This window comes from Bos indicus, chromosome 2 (genome assembly GCF_029378745.1).
Source record: "Bos indicus isolate NIAB-ARS_2022 breed Sahiwal x Tharparkar chromosome 2, NIAB-ARS_B.indTharparkar_mat_pri_1.0, whole genome shotgun sequence".
NCBI classification, from domain to species: domain Eukaryota; kingdom Metazoa; phylum Chordata; class Mammalia; order Artiodactyla; family Bovidae; genus Bos; species Bos indicus.
In genome coordinates, this window is record NC_091761.1 from 100,920,361 (window position 1) to 100,934,289 (window position 13,929).

The following is a 13,929-nucleotide window of genomic DNA, read 5'->3' on the forward strand; positions in this document are numbered from 1 at the left end:
CTTTTGAATCAGTAGAGCTTAAGCAGGAAACGGATGGCACATTCAAATGAAGGAAGTTTGAGAAGAGTATAACGTGAGCTTTTGTGAGCTGGGTAGGAGGAAACTCCAGGGCCAGTATCTCTGTGAGGCATTTGTGAAGAGAAGGGTTCTTCATGACCCTTGTCCTGAAGGCACAGTGGGGAAGGGTGCTCGTTATTAGAACTGAAGACAGAAAGCGTGCTGGTGAGGAGGTAGGTGGGCAGAGCTGGAACCTTTGACGTGGGGCAGGGACCTGCAATACACATGTCCCTCTCATTCTGGGTGCTGTCTCCTATGCCTGTCTGGAGGTCAGACAGTGAGGAGTCTCGATGGTGGGATCCACACAGTTCAGACACCCCAGCTGCAGAGAAACTGCAAAGAACAGAGCATAGATCCAGAGATGATGCTGTTCAGCATCCTTTTAAAAACTTCATCACAACTAGGGATGCAGTCAGTACGGGTTGGTTGAACAGTACAAATCATTAATGAATGATTGACTTAAAGTAGTGCATTTTTAAAACAGCACATTCTACTGAGATTCCTAAGTCAAGGTGTCAGAGCAGCTATCAACACTGATACTTTTTATAGAAAATGGAAAATTAAAGAAGCAAGAAGAAAACTGTATGTCCATGTATGTTCATTGCTTACCATTTATGCCTAATTACCATGTAGCACAATAATGTGCATTAAACATATGTAATATTCACTTTACAGTAGTCACTTTGCAATATTAATTTTACCCAATTAGCTCAGTCTAATTGGGTAAAGTTTTGTAGGTTTTGACTCATACAGGATGGTCTCTCTTTTAACTCAAAGTAAGTAATTTGCTTCAGTGATACTCTGTTCAATCATATGGTCTCCAGGACCCAAGAAATGAAAAAAAAAAAAAAAATGTAGTAGATCCTTTCAAAGTAATATTACTTACTTTAGTTGTGCTCAGAGCCAAATCAAAGTCCAGGATTGGGTTATCAACTCATTCCAGTCATGATATTAAGTAGGGAAAAGGTCATGCCAGACCCTTTATAACTCTTAAGTCATGGAACTCAGAATGCAGTCAACTGCCACCAGAAGGATCAAATGGGCAAGGGGTGTGCTATCTTTAGCAAATGCATTCTGGTCTCTAAGACCACACTCCATTTTTTGCACTTGAACTAGTTCTTAACTGTAGTGTAAACCTGGAGACAAAGGTGATTATGATGTATTAGTACTACATGTTTGCATTTCCAGTAATGATTCAGACATCTTATTGCTGAGGTTTTGCATTCATTGCAAAGATATTTCATAAATTTTTTTCCTTGATAAAGGGAGAATAGATTTAGTTTACAGATTCTAGATCCTTTAAATTGCCAGATAGAATGCGTGCAATATACTATAGGTTGTTCTAAAAAGGTTCAGTTTAATTGTATCAAAAGCCATAATTCAGCAGTGGGCCTAATACTATAATTAAAGGAGGTTCAAGGTACTATGTGGTATGCATTTAAAGGATTAATCTACTTTAAAGAGATGTTCCTTTGATCCCAGTGAAGAGTTGAGTTGCTATGCCTCACATCTGGATAAGGATCTATACTCAGAAACGTCAAAGTGTGAACATGTGCTGGGGCATGGGCCATATTTCACAGCCTTACAAAATACAAGAATGTCGGGGATTCCACTCCTCCTTGGGGATTCATCTTCTAGGATCACAGGACCCCTTACAGTTACTGTCTCCTCACTGCAGGCCTTCACTTGTGATGAGAGGGGAGGATGGTTATATTAAGACCCACTATGAAGCCAGTGAGAAAGCAACATGGCAATGTGGAGAAAGGCCAATTGTCTGCATTTTCACGTCATCCCCGCCTGCTGATGTGTTATCTGACCTTTAGACAGTTTGCCACTGTTGTAGAGAAGACTGCTAAATTAACCACTTAAATATCAACAGGCATTCATTGACTATCTGTGGTAAACAAATGATGGAATTATGACAGCTTAGGGTATTTTCTTATGGGTTAAAAACACTTCCTATATACTAATATAGGAAGTATAACTACCCTATATTGCTTGTCTATTTTCTACTACATATTTAATCAGGATTTTAATTCATTGATCAATCTTGTGAGGTATACCATATACCATTACATAGCTGGGTCTTCCGTGGTGGATCAGATGGTAAAGAAGTGAAGTGAAGTGAAGTGAAGTGAATTTGCTCAGTGGTGTCCGACTCTTTGTGACTCCATGGATTGTAGCCTACTACGCTCCTCTGTCCATGGGATTTTCCAGGCAAGAGTACTGGAGTGGGTTGCCATTTCCTTCTCCAGAGGATCTTCCTGACCCAGGGATCGAACCCAGGTCTCACGCACTCTAGGCAGACACTTTACTGTCTGAGCCACCAGGGAAGACTCCACCCACCTACAATGCAGGAGACCTAAGTTTGATCCCTGGGTTGGGAAGATCCCCTGGAGGAGGGCATGGCAACTCACTTCAGCATACTTGCCTGGAGAATCCCCATGGACAAAGGAGCCTGGTGGGCTGCAGTCTGTGGGGTCACAAAGAGTCGGACATGACTGACTAACTAAGCATGCATGCTTGTTTCATGGCTGAATGAAAACAGACATGAACCCATGGTCGCATAGCACACATAGGAGGAGGAGCCTGGGTTTGAGACCAAGTCTGCCCAGTTCTAAAACTCACATGCTTCCCACTATTCTGTAAGCCTTAGCAACACATTTCAGCTTTTCAGTTAATGGTTGTTTTCTTTTTTCTCCATGGAAATTTCCCAATTACCGCATACACATAAACCCACAGCTTATCCCTGACTCTCCTCCTGCTCTCTGTTCCTCTAAAACATCTGACTCAGAGTAATCTTCCTGAAGCAGCAAGATACTGAGGCTAATGAAGCAGAAGTTACTATTATGTCACTTGGGACAACGACCTATGGGCTGTGGTCAGTAGATTACAGCCTGGAAAGGTCACAGTTTGGGGGGGTCAGAGGTGATGATTCATATGATATCTTCTTTTATCATGATTGGTTTTAAGAAATGTCAGAAATGTCCAGTCATCCAAGTTTTCTAAGAAATCTGCTGGCAAAATAATAGTTTTTTTTTTTTCCCCCAAAGTTTAAAAAAAATCCACTTAAGGTGTTCTGTAACCCATTGTTTAGGGAGGACTGTCAGGAGTTAACAATTATAAATTTCTCCTTCCCAAGACTCACTCTGGCACCTGTGGCTTAGATCCCATCCCTTCCAAATTCCTCAAGAAACCTGTTACCACATGTTTTGCCTTCATCTCTAGAATCTTTAGTTTCTGCTTCATTCCACTTTTATTTTCTTCTGCCTTCACATTTCACCAAAAGTTTGCTCTGCTGTCCCCTCTAGCTACCATCTTCTTTCTCTCATTTTCATTGTTGAGCTTTTTAAACAAGTGGTCTCAGGATGCTGCCATCATCCTTGCCTCAAGTAAGCCTCCCTTCAGCCTCTGACATTCTGGCTCCCAACCCACCACCCTTTCCTGAATACGTAGTAGATTTTTTCTTTGCCAAATACATTGGACAGTCTTTACTCTTATCTCTGTGTCATGTTAATTTTAACTGCTCAATCCTCCTTGAAACACTGGCTTCATTCTTGGTTTCCTTTTGTCTCTTCCTACAAATTTCAGTAGCTTTTTTCCCTTCTATTTTCCCTTTGTGTTTTAAAAAAATTTTTCTATTTTAGAGTTTCTATGTAGTACTGCTTAATCTTTTTTTTTTTTTTTACTAATCTTTAGCAGCTTTATTGAGATATAATGGATATACAGTAAACAGAACTTATTGAAAATATACAATTTGATGTTTCAATATATTTATACACCAATGAAACCATCACCACAATCAAGATAACGAATGTATCCATCAGCCCCACAAAGTTTCTTCATGGCCCCCTGTAATCCTCTCTCCTCTCCTCTGTCCCCCACTTCTTCCCTAAGCAACCAATTATCTAGTTTCTGTCACTATAGATTAGTTTTCACTTTCTAGAAGTTTAATAAATGCTATTATTCAGTATTCACTTTTTTTTTGACCTGACTTTTTTCACTCAGTATAATGATTTTGAATTACTATTGCATATATCAATAATTCATTCTATTATATCGTTGACTTTGAATTCATTGTATACATAGTATACTAGGATTGGTCCACTCATGCCAATTCTAACTACTCTTTCATAAACATGTGGATTACTTCCAGTTTTTTGGTTATTACATAGAAAACTTCTGTGAAAAGGTATGTTCAGGTTTTCCTATGAACTATATGCTTTCAGTTCTTTTGAGTAAAAATCTTGGAAATGCATAAATCATGGGCAGTACATTTACCTTTTAAGAAGCTGGTACACAAATCTCCAAAGTGCTCTACAGTTTACATTCCCACCAGCAGTATGAGAGTTTAATTTCCTTCAAATCCTACCTAGTATTTAGTATGACCAATATTTTTATTTTAGCTGTTCTAATAGACGTATAGTTATATCTCATTGTGGTTTTAATTTGTATTTCTCTAATGACGTTGAACATCCTTTCATATGTTTATCATCTGTATATCTTCTTTGGTGAAATGTCTTTTCCAACTTTTTGCCTTTTTTTTTGTTTGTTTTCTTATGTTGAGTTTGAGAATTCTTTATTTATTCGGGCTACAAGTCCTTTATCAGATATATGACTTTCAAATATCTTTCTCTCCCAGTCTTCTTATCAGAGTCTTTCAAAAAAGTGTTAAACTTTGATGAAATCCAATTTATCATTTTCTGTTCTGATGGATCATGCTTTTGGTATCATATCTAAGAAATCTTTGCCTAACCTAAGATCACAGAAGTTTCATGTTGTGCTTTAGAAATTTTAAGTTCTACATTTAGATCTGTGATTCATTTTTTAGTTTTTATATATGATGTAAGGTATGAATCAATGCTCATTTAATGGCATGTGGATATCCAATTGTTCTAGCATCATAGTCAGAAAGGCTATCCTTTCACATTTAATTGCTCTTGAAAATATGTCAGAAACCAGTTGTCCACATGTGTATGGATTTTCTATTTAATTTCAACAATAACAAATAATTGCTTTATTTGTTATAGCAATTACATCACAATGTCTTCATTGCTATAGCTTTATAATAAAATTTTAATTTCTTCACCTTCTTTTTCAAGTTCCCCAAGTGTGGCTGTTCCTGTTGGAACTATTGTTGACTTGAACTTGAGCTTTCTCTCTAAACATGACTGGCCTTAATTAATTCTGGAAACTCTCTCCCAATTCCCATAGACACTTTCTTTTTTTTTTTTGCTAAAGAAATTAAAAAAAAAAAGCAGAACCACTAACCCCAGTTTCTCTTTTTCCAAGCCTATACTTCTGCCACTGTACAGATGACTATAACTGTACTTGGAAATCTCAAGTCTTCAACTTTTCTGAAATTCTCAACTGACCTTCCCGATTCGTTCTCCCTCCTATTCCATGGGGTCGCAAAGAGTTGGACATGACTGAACACACACACACACACACACACTCCACTATGTCAACACTGCCAACATTCTCCTGTCTGTCCCTCAGACCTGAAACTTCATCTGTGACTTAGCTCTGTCCTACTTCCCCTAATCCAATAAATCACCATACCCTGGCCATTTTTTTTTTCATTCAAAATAATTTTCATATATGGCTTCTTCTGTCTTCTCATTGTTAATTCACATTTTCACTTTTCTCATGCCCAAATGATTGAAAACCTAACAGACCATCCCATTTTCAGGCTCTCCCTGCCCCAAGCCATTTTCTCAGATTTATCTTTCAAAAGCAAATTTGTTCTCAAGGCAAACCCCCACCCAGAAGTTTTCCTTTCTAGCTGTGTTTTCCTCTAACTCTCTTGACTTGTTCCAGTCTAGCTGGTTTTTTTTTACTTTCATTTACACACGAAACTAGCTAGTTTTTAAAAAAGTGTTTTCCAAGTAGAGCGGAATTTTCAGTAACATTTACTTAAAGACGTTGTAGCAAGGCTGTGAAATCCAGACACCATCACAGAATTCGGTTCTCTGTCTTTTTACTCTTTAGACTATACCTTTAGAGTTTTCTATGAACTGAAAGGCATCCAATCATTTGACATTGAAAGATTTTATTTAAACTTGTCCCTTTCCATCTATTCACACAAGAGCCTGCTGCTGCTACTGCTGCTAAGTCACTTTAGTTGTGTCCGACTCTGTGCGACCCCATAGATGGCAGCCCACCAAGGCTCCCCAGTCCCTGGGATTCTCCAGGCAATAATACTGGAGTGGGTTGCCATTTCCTTCTCCAATGCAGGAAAGTGAAAAGTGAAAGTGAAGTTGCTCAGTAAGTGTCTGACTCTTAGTGACCCCATGGACTACTATATGTTAAAAGAACAATGAAAATAAAAAAAATCTAGAGCAAGTTCTCTCATGTCTCTAAGAAACAAAGTAGACCAATTAGACTGGTCATCTACAGTGAAGAGGACAGATGTCTGTGACTATAGCAACTAAAGGAGAATTTTCAGAAGTGACAGGTTACTAAATACCTGCTTTCTTCAATTAAAAGTTCAACAAATTTAGTTACATTCAATTGAGGTAAATGCCCAATTACTCTTTAGACTTCCTGACCTTAATTGAAAGTCATGGGCAAGTACGTTTGTCAAAATAGAAACAAACTATAAAAGTTTACTTCCTTGTGATATTTTGCAGAAGATATAAGAAATAAGAAATAAAACATTTTCTAATAAGTATATTTCTTCAGGGAAAAGTAATATTTGAAGACCAATTATTCTGAGAATAAAAAAAAAAATTAGAAACATCTATAGATACATAGGCATGTGAACTAGGAAACATACCTTCTCCTGGTTTTCAAGAATGGTGATATCCTAAACATGGAATTATTCAGATTGTGAAAATACCATGATATTGTAAGGGACAATACAATACCATTTAAGGCAGGTATTTATCTTTTTCCCATTAGCACTTAAAAAAAATACCTTATAGTAAGCACATATATATGTACTTAAAAATTGAACTCTATAATACTATTTTCCAAAAATTAACAACACTGACACAGTTAAACAACTGGCTTCAAAGGGTCAATTTGATGTGAATTTGCAGGAAGAAAATAAATGAAGCTATACAATTCCAAGTTCAAGTTAACAAAATAAGTTAACAAAATAAAATGGAAGACCTGTATTAGAGCAGGGCACCTGTGAGATAATTTTCAACTATGTAACACATATATATTTATAAATGTTGCTAAACAGTCACCATTAAGAAAAAATAATAAACTGAGTACACTGTAGTAGTAGAAAGATATTTTCCCCCAAGGAGGGCAAGTGTTTTTTGAAACCTGCATGTTTTCAAACACCTGCAGGTTCAGGTAAGGCACTTGTGTGGGGTAAAGGTGTCATAATCAGAACACTGGGGGCCTGTGCAAGCTCACAGTTCTACTTCATTTCAAAGTCTAGGAGAACTGAGTTTCCTAGAACTCTCATGAGTACAAGACAACCAGCTTATTTTTTTATCTTCCCACTTCATGGGTGAGGAACGAGGGTCAGAGAAAGGTGGTGGCCCTGTTAACCTCACATAACAAGCTAGCCCGAGCATTGCCTGACTACCCAAGGTCTATACTGCATTAACTTTCACCTGCTCGGGAAAGTGCAATGCTTTGTTTGGATGAAAACACAAGAATTCAGGTAAGCCAAACCAAACAGCTTAGCCAAGATGATGATTCAGCTGTTTAGGACTTGGGCAGGCAAATGGGGAGGGGGTGGGGTGAGAAGAACTTGGCTATTCCTCAGAAAACTCAATTTCCTACTCCCCAAAAATCATCAGGAAATTTTAATTTTTAATAAAAGACACACGATGATGCAGAGTAGGTAAAGAAACAGTTTGAAAAGAGACAGAAATCAAATTTACAAGTGGTACATGGCATGTGATTTCTGATCATTTTAGAAAGCCAATTTGAACATCAAGAGATTTGAACAGACTTTAAAACGAATGGAGAGGGAGAAGAGAGAGTGAACTTGTCCATTTAAGCATGTTTTTTCCCCCAGTCCTTACTGCTCATCTGAAAACAAGAAGTAGAGCAGGTCAGGAAAGGGGTTATGGTTAACACTGCAAGATGAAAGATAAGCAGCCAGGCAGTTAGAAGCCAAAGCATTTTATCTAGAAGAGCAGGTCTGGCCTTGTTTCCATCTTGATAAGAATTAGATTGGAGAGCTTGTTTGTCTGTAGACTAGGATGGGGTGGCCGGGCTGAATAAAGGGGACAGGGAAGTCAGGGGCTTAGTTATGGAGTTGTGGCAAACCACTAATGTAGTGATAAGTCCTTCTTTTGTGTTGTACGTCTACCTGAACTTTGAAATTGTTAGACTTGTCTGTTTAGATAACATGGCTGTGTTTCTTTCAAATGTGCAGACTTAAATATCTAGAAAGTTTAAGTGACCTGAACAGGCTTATTATCCTCGTTTAAAATATTAAGACAATGGCTAACTGGTTAAGCCACTGACTCAAAACTTGAAGGAAATGACATTAACTCCTCTTTTTTTTTTTTAATTATTTTATTTTTTAACTTTACAGTATTGTATTGGTTTTGCCATGTATCAACATGAATCCGCCACAGGTAGATCAACTAAACTTTAAATTAACTCCTCTTTTAAAAATTTTTTTTCAGCAGTTTTATCAATTTTTATTGGAGGATATTGTTTTACAATGTTGTGTTGGTTTCTGCTGTATAACAGTGCAAATCAGCCATAAGTATATATGTTTCCCCTTTCTCTTGCGTCTTCCTACCCCTCCAGGTCATCACAGAGCGCCAGGCGGGCTCCCTGTATTATACAGCAGCTTCCCTCTAGCTATCTATTTTACACATGGTTGTGTATATATGTCAATGTTATTAACTCCTTTTAAATGGTATGCTTACCTTTATTCTGAAGCATATGCACAAAATACTCTGGATTACATTTAAAGTTATGTTTTTATCCCACTTCAAACCCCCAACAGATTACAATTATAAGAGCTTCTACTTTCTGATGATTTAACTGCTTGAACAGATTTTTAAAATATAATTATTAAAATCAAAAACTTCTGAAGTCATCAAGTTTCATTCTCGGTGTATTTAAAAAAGAGACATGGCTGCAGGTTTTCCTGGGGTTTTACTTGCTACTGCTCTTAGTATCTCAGTTTCTGAAAGAAATAAGAAATCAGAAGTTCAAAAGGAAATTAGTTATTTTTTTAAAATAGGTCTTCAGAATTATCTTAGTGGCTAACTGAAATGAATTTAGTGTGATAAATTTACTGCTCATGCCATGAACTGCTCAAGTAGGGTTTGAATATGTCAGATGATTAACACAGGAGGAAGCATCATAAAGTGGATATAACTCATACATTTGTTGGGGTTTATAATCTATACTAGGAAAAGGAAATGGCAACCCACTCCAGTATTCTTGCCTGGAGGATCCCAGGGATGGGGGAGCCTGGTGGGCTGCCATCTATGGGGTCGCATAGAGTCAGACATGACTGAAGCGACTTAGCAGCAGCATAATCTATACTCTCGGAGGAATAAAGTAGAACACTTGTTGTCCAATGGTTATATAATAAAATAAGTTTGTATAAATGACAAGTGGGAAGAAAGATCTTAAAACAATATGTTCTTATCTTGGCTACTTTCCAAATTGTCTGACATCTAGGGTCTTATCTTCTCTGGACCTGAGGCTGTCCTATAGGTAAATAGCTGGACACTGCCCTGATGACCAGGAACAGTGTCCACAGCACCTTATAAAGAAAATACCCTTTCTAGAATGCTCCCAATTTAAAATCTTATAACCTCTTGCCTTTGGCTATTTAGTAAAGTTGTAGTGGTACTGAAAGTCTGAGGCCAGAAGAAATTTTAATGGTAATCAATAATGATAATATAAAAATAATAGCATCCCTCATTTATAGGAAGCCTCCCAGGTTACAAGAGTCTATGAGACATTTTGCATAAGCTGTTTTTCCATTGGTTATAAATATGCTCTAACTAGTAGGCCCTATCTCTATTTCCTTTCACAAACAAATTTTGCCTAAAAGAATTATACAATTATTCTATATCCTAACTTCCAGGATGCTTTTAAGTTTCTCTTCTAAAAATAATATGTGTATGTATATATACATGAGTATATATGTGTGTATATATCTATGTATATGCACACACTCAAGTTAGAAATGTGTGTAAATTTAAAAGTGAAATAAAATGCATAATCAAACCATTGAGCTATGAACACTTTGATGTATAGCTTTTTAAAAACTGTCATATATACATATGTACACATTATTTATTCACAATGGAGGCATTGTGTTCATTTGGTTTATAATTTTTTTCTAATTATAAATTATCAATGCTTTTCCATAACGTTCAATAGTTACCAATTTTTCATGGTTTTGTGTGTGTGTGTGTGTGTGTGTGTGTGTACGCACGCATGCTCAGTTGTATCTAACTCTTTGCAACCTCATGGACTGCAGCCTACCAGGCTCCTCTGTCCATGGAATTTACCAGGCAAGAAAACTGGAGTGGGTTGCCATTTCCTATGCCAGGGGATCTTCCTGACCCAGAGATCGAACATGCATCTCTTGTATATCCTGCATTAGCAGGTGGATTCTTTACCACTGCCCACCTGGGAAGTAGCAAAAGTGCCCTGATAGTAGTTATCATTTTTGCATGTTATCATAAAGCACAGATTTCTTAAATCAATCTCAAGCCATTAGATATTTTAAGTATTTTTGTCTATATTTAACAAACACTCAATATAAATATAGTATTATTCACTTAATTCTTGTCAAACTCAATTAAGCAATAACAGTCTTTTCTGATTATGGTAATCCTTTTTACTATATTACAGATAAAGAAGTTGAAACTCAGAAAAGTTAAGTAACTTACCCAAGGTCACAGAGCTGATAAGTGGCAGATTTACATTCAAGTTGAGACAGAGGAGCCTGACAGGCTACAATCCATGGAGTCGCAAAGGGCAGGACACGACTACGTGACTGAGCACGCACACGCGTCTGGCTCTAGAGCGAGTGCTCGTAACTACTGTGATACAGTTACTATCATAAATAATCCTGTAATGGATCTCCTCATTTCTTTTTTTTTTCTTTTTTGAGAAAATCCCTAGAATGCGAAGGCTGAATTCTGGCTTTTCAAATGCATTGACACTTGACCTTCAGAAAGTTGATACTTTTCTTTCCCACAAGCTGTATATTTCTAGACCTTAGATAAAACTGAGCATTTTAATTTAAAATTAAATCTCCTGCTGTTGTAGTTCTCATTTGCAATCCTCTTGATTTAGTGGACTTTTTTGAGTCACCTTTGAGCACCCTTGGCCTTGGGTTATTTTCCCTCACTTGCTTCTCATGCAACTCTGCTGTTCAATGTGAGATCACCCTCTGCTGCTCCCCTCTAACTTGTGTTAACATTCCTTCTCTGTTTCCTTCACTGATACTTTCCCCTGACCTCCTTTTTAATTTTAGTGTTTCTTAACTCTCCACTTGATTCTCTTCTCATGTTACAGTCTCCCTGGGAAATCTCATCCACCCCTCATGACTTTAACAATTTAAATGCTAATACCATGCAAATCTTATCTCTTCCCAGACATCACCCCTAAATTCTAGACTTATATATGTAACTATCTATTAGACATCTTTACCAGGGATGTTCTCCAGGCTTTAAAAACCAGAATATATTTAAAATTGAACTCAACATTTTCCCTCTAAACTTCCTCTTCATCTTGTATTTACCATCTCAATTTGATGTTACCATCACACACCAAATATTTAATGTGAGACTCATTGTAAATTAGCACTTACACCGTAGGGTAAGGATGAAGAGCAATGATTTTGAATCAAGTAAATCCGGATTTGAACCTTACCTATGCTACTTAAAATCTGGAAGACCCTGGAAAAGTTGTTTAAACTCTCTAAACTCCAATTTTATTTTCTATAAAATGAGGATAAAAATACCCACTCTTCCAGGCTATTAAGAAGAAGAAATGGGATGGTATATGTTACAGATGTTCTCACTGGAGTTCCTGATATACTAAAACACTTAATAAAGAGTATTGCTATTGGGGGAATAACGTCTCACCTCTCGATAGGCAGGAAGTTAACCAAAAGCAATGAGAGGCAGCCCCTTCAGCTAACCATCCAATAACCACCTAATCCCACCAAGAAATGTATCAGGCCTGCAGCTAATATGCCCCCTAACATACTCCAAATTTGTAGCTAATATACTCCCAATATAGTCAGGGACCATAAAAATCCTCTACCCACTGACTGGTAGGACCTTCCCTACTCTAGCACACCTGGCACTATCCTGTACTAAAGTAACCTTTGGTGGCTATTGGACTCATTAACTGCTCATAAATATCCCATTCATACATACATCTAATTATAACCAACTGAATTATGGGAAACACATGTGTGGTAGAGCATTTTGTTATGTAACCTGCAGCTGTCAATCAGGAACCCCATGGATTATGAAAATAACCTGGCTTTAAAAACTCTGTATCCCAGCCCTCCAGGGCCATCTGCCTCCCTAGGCATGGCACACCTCTTTCTTGAGGTGTCTTTCTGTTTGTTCTTTGTGTGGGCGTTCAGTCGTGTCCCATTCTTTGCAACCTGTTCTTTCTCTCGTTATTGATAATAAACTCTCTTGCAATGGGTAAGATCTTAGATTCTTCTTTGTCCTTACCAAGAACCGAGGCCCAGCAGAGGAAAAGTCTCCAGATTCCCCTTCTACTAACACTCTCACATTCAGTTGGTTTCTAAATCTTGTTTCTAACTCTAACTTCACTCCTACAATCCTCTCTCTACCATCACTACTGACAATGCCTAATTAGGATCTAGTCATGTAAAGTGTCTGTCTGCAATGCCGAAGACCTGGGTTCAATCCCTGGGTCAGGAAGATCCCCTAGAGAAGGAAATGGCAACCCACTCCAGTACTCTTGCCTGGAAAATCCCATGGACGTAGAAGCCTGGTACGGTACAGTCCACGGGGTTGCAAAGAGTCAGACACGACTGAGACTTCTCTCTCTTCTCTCATGTCTACCTCAGTGATTGCAATTTTCTCTAACTCAGTGGTCCTCTCCATTTTGTCCTGACATCAACAAGGGGTGATGTTCATATGATTCATTCCCTCAAATGCAGTCAAATATAATTCTAGAAGTGTCGGCTATAACTCTACTCCTTTCTTTCCCGTGCCATGAGAAACGTACTAGAATAATAGTTCAGAGATCAGATCAGTCGCTCAGTCGTGTCCGACTCTTTGTGACCCCATGAATCGCAGCACGCCAGGCCTCCCTGTCCATCACCAACTCCCGGAGTTCACCCAGACTCACATCCATCGAGTCAGTGATGCCATCCAGTCATCTTAGCCTCTGTCGTCCCCTTCTCCTCCTGCCCCCAATCCCTCCCAGCATCAGTCTTTTCCAATGAGTCAACTCTTGGCATGAGGTGGCCAAAGTACTGGAGTTTCAGCTTTAGCATCATTCCTTCCAAAGAAATCCCAGGGCTGATCTCCTCCAGAATGGACTGGTTGGATCTCCTTGCAGTCCAAGGGACTCTCAAGAGTCTTCTCCAATACCACAGTTCAAAAGCATCAATTCTTCGGCATTCATCCTTCTTCACAGTCCAACTCTCATATCCATACATGACCACTGGAAAAACCATAGCCTTGACTAGCTGGACCTTTGTTGGCAAAGTAATGTCTCTGCTTTTGAATATGCTATCTAGGTTGGTCATAACTTTCCTTCCAAGGAGTAAGCGTCTTTTAATTTCATGGCTGCAGTTACCATCTGCAGTGATTTTGCAGCCCAGAAAAATAAAGTCTGACACTGTTTCCACTGTTTCCCCATCTATTTCCCATGAAGTGGTGGGACCGGATGCCATGATCTTTGTTTTCTGAATGTTGA

At 38.2% G+C, this 13,929-nt stretch overlaps 1 protein-coding gene across 14 annotated transcripts in view; it reads right to left on the minus strand.

Annotated features, from left to right (window-relative positions):
• The window catches only part of IKZF2 (IKAROS family zinc finger 2), a 292,694-nt gene that overhangs the window by 76,821 nt on the left and 201,944 nt on the right, over nt 1–13,929 (minus strand). For 13 of the 14 annotated variants that reach the window (XM_070771706.1, XM_070771662.1, XM_070771690.1 and 10 more), the window contains one exon: nt 1–13,929. This exon is cut by the window's right edge and continues 23,889 nt beyond it. The exons of the other annotated variant lie outside the window; for it this stretch is intronic. The gene's annotated coding sequence lies outside the window, so the exon portion shown is untranslated. 14 annotated transcript variants of the gene reach the window in all.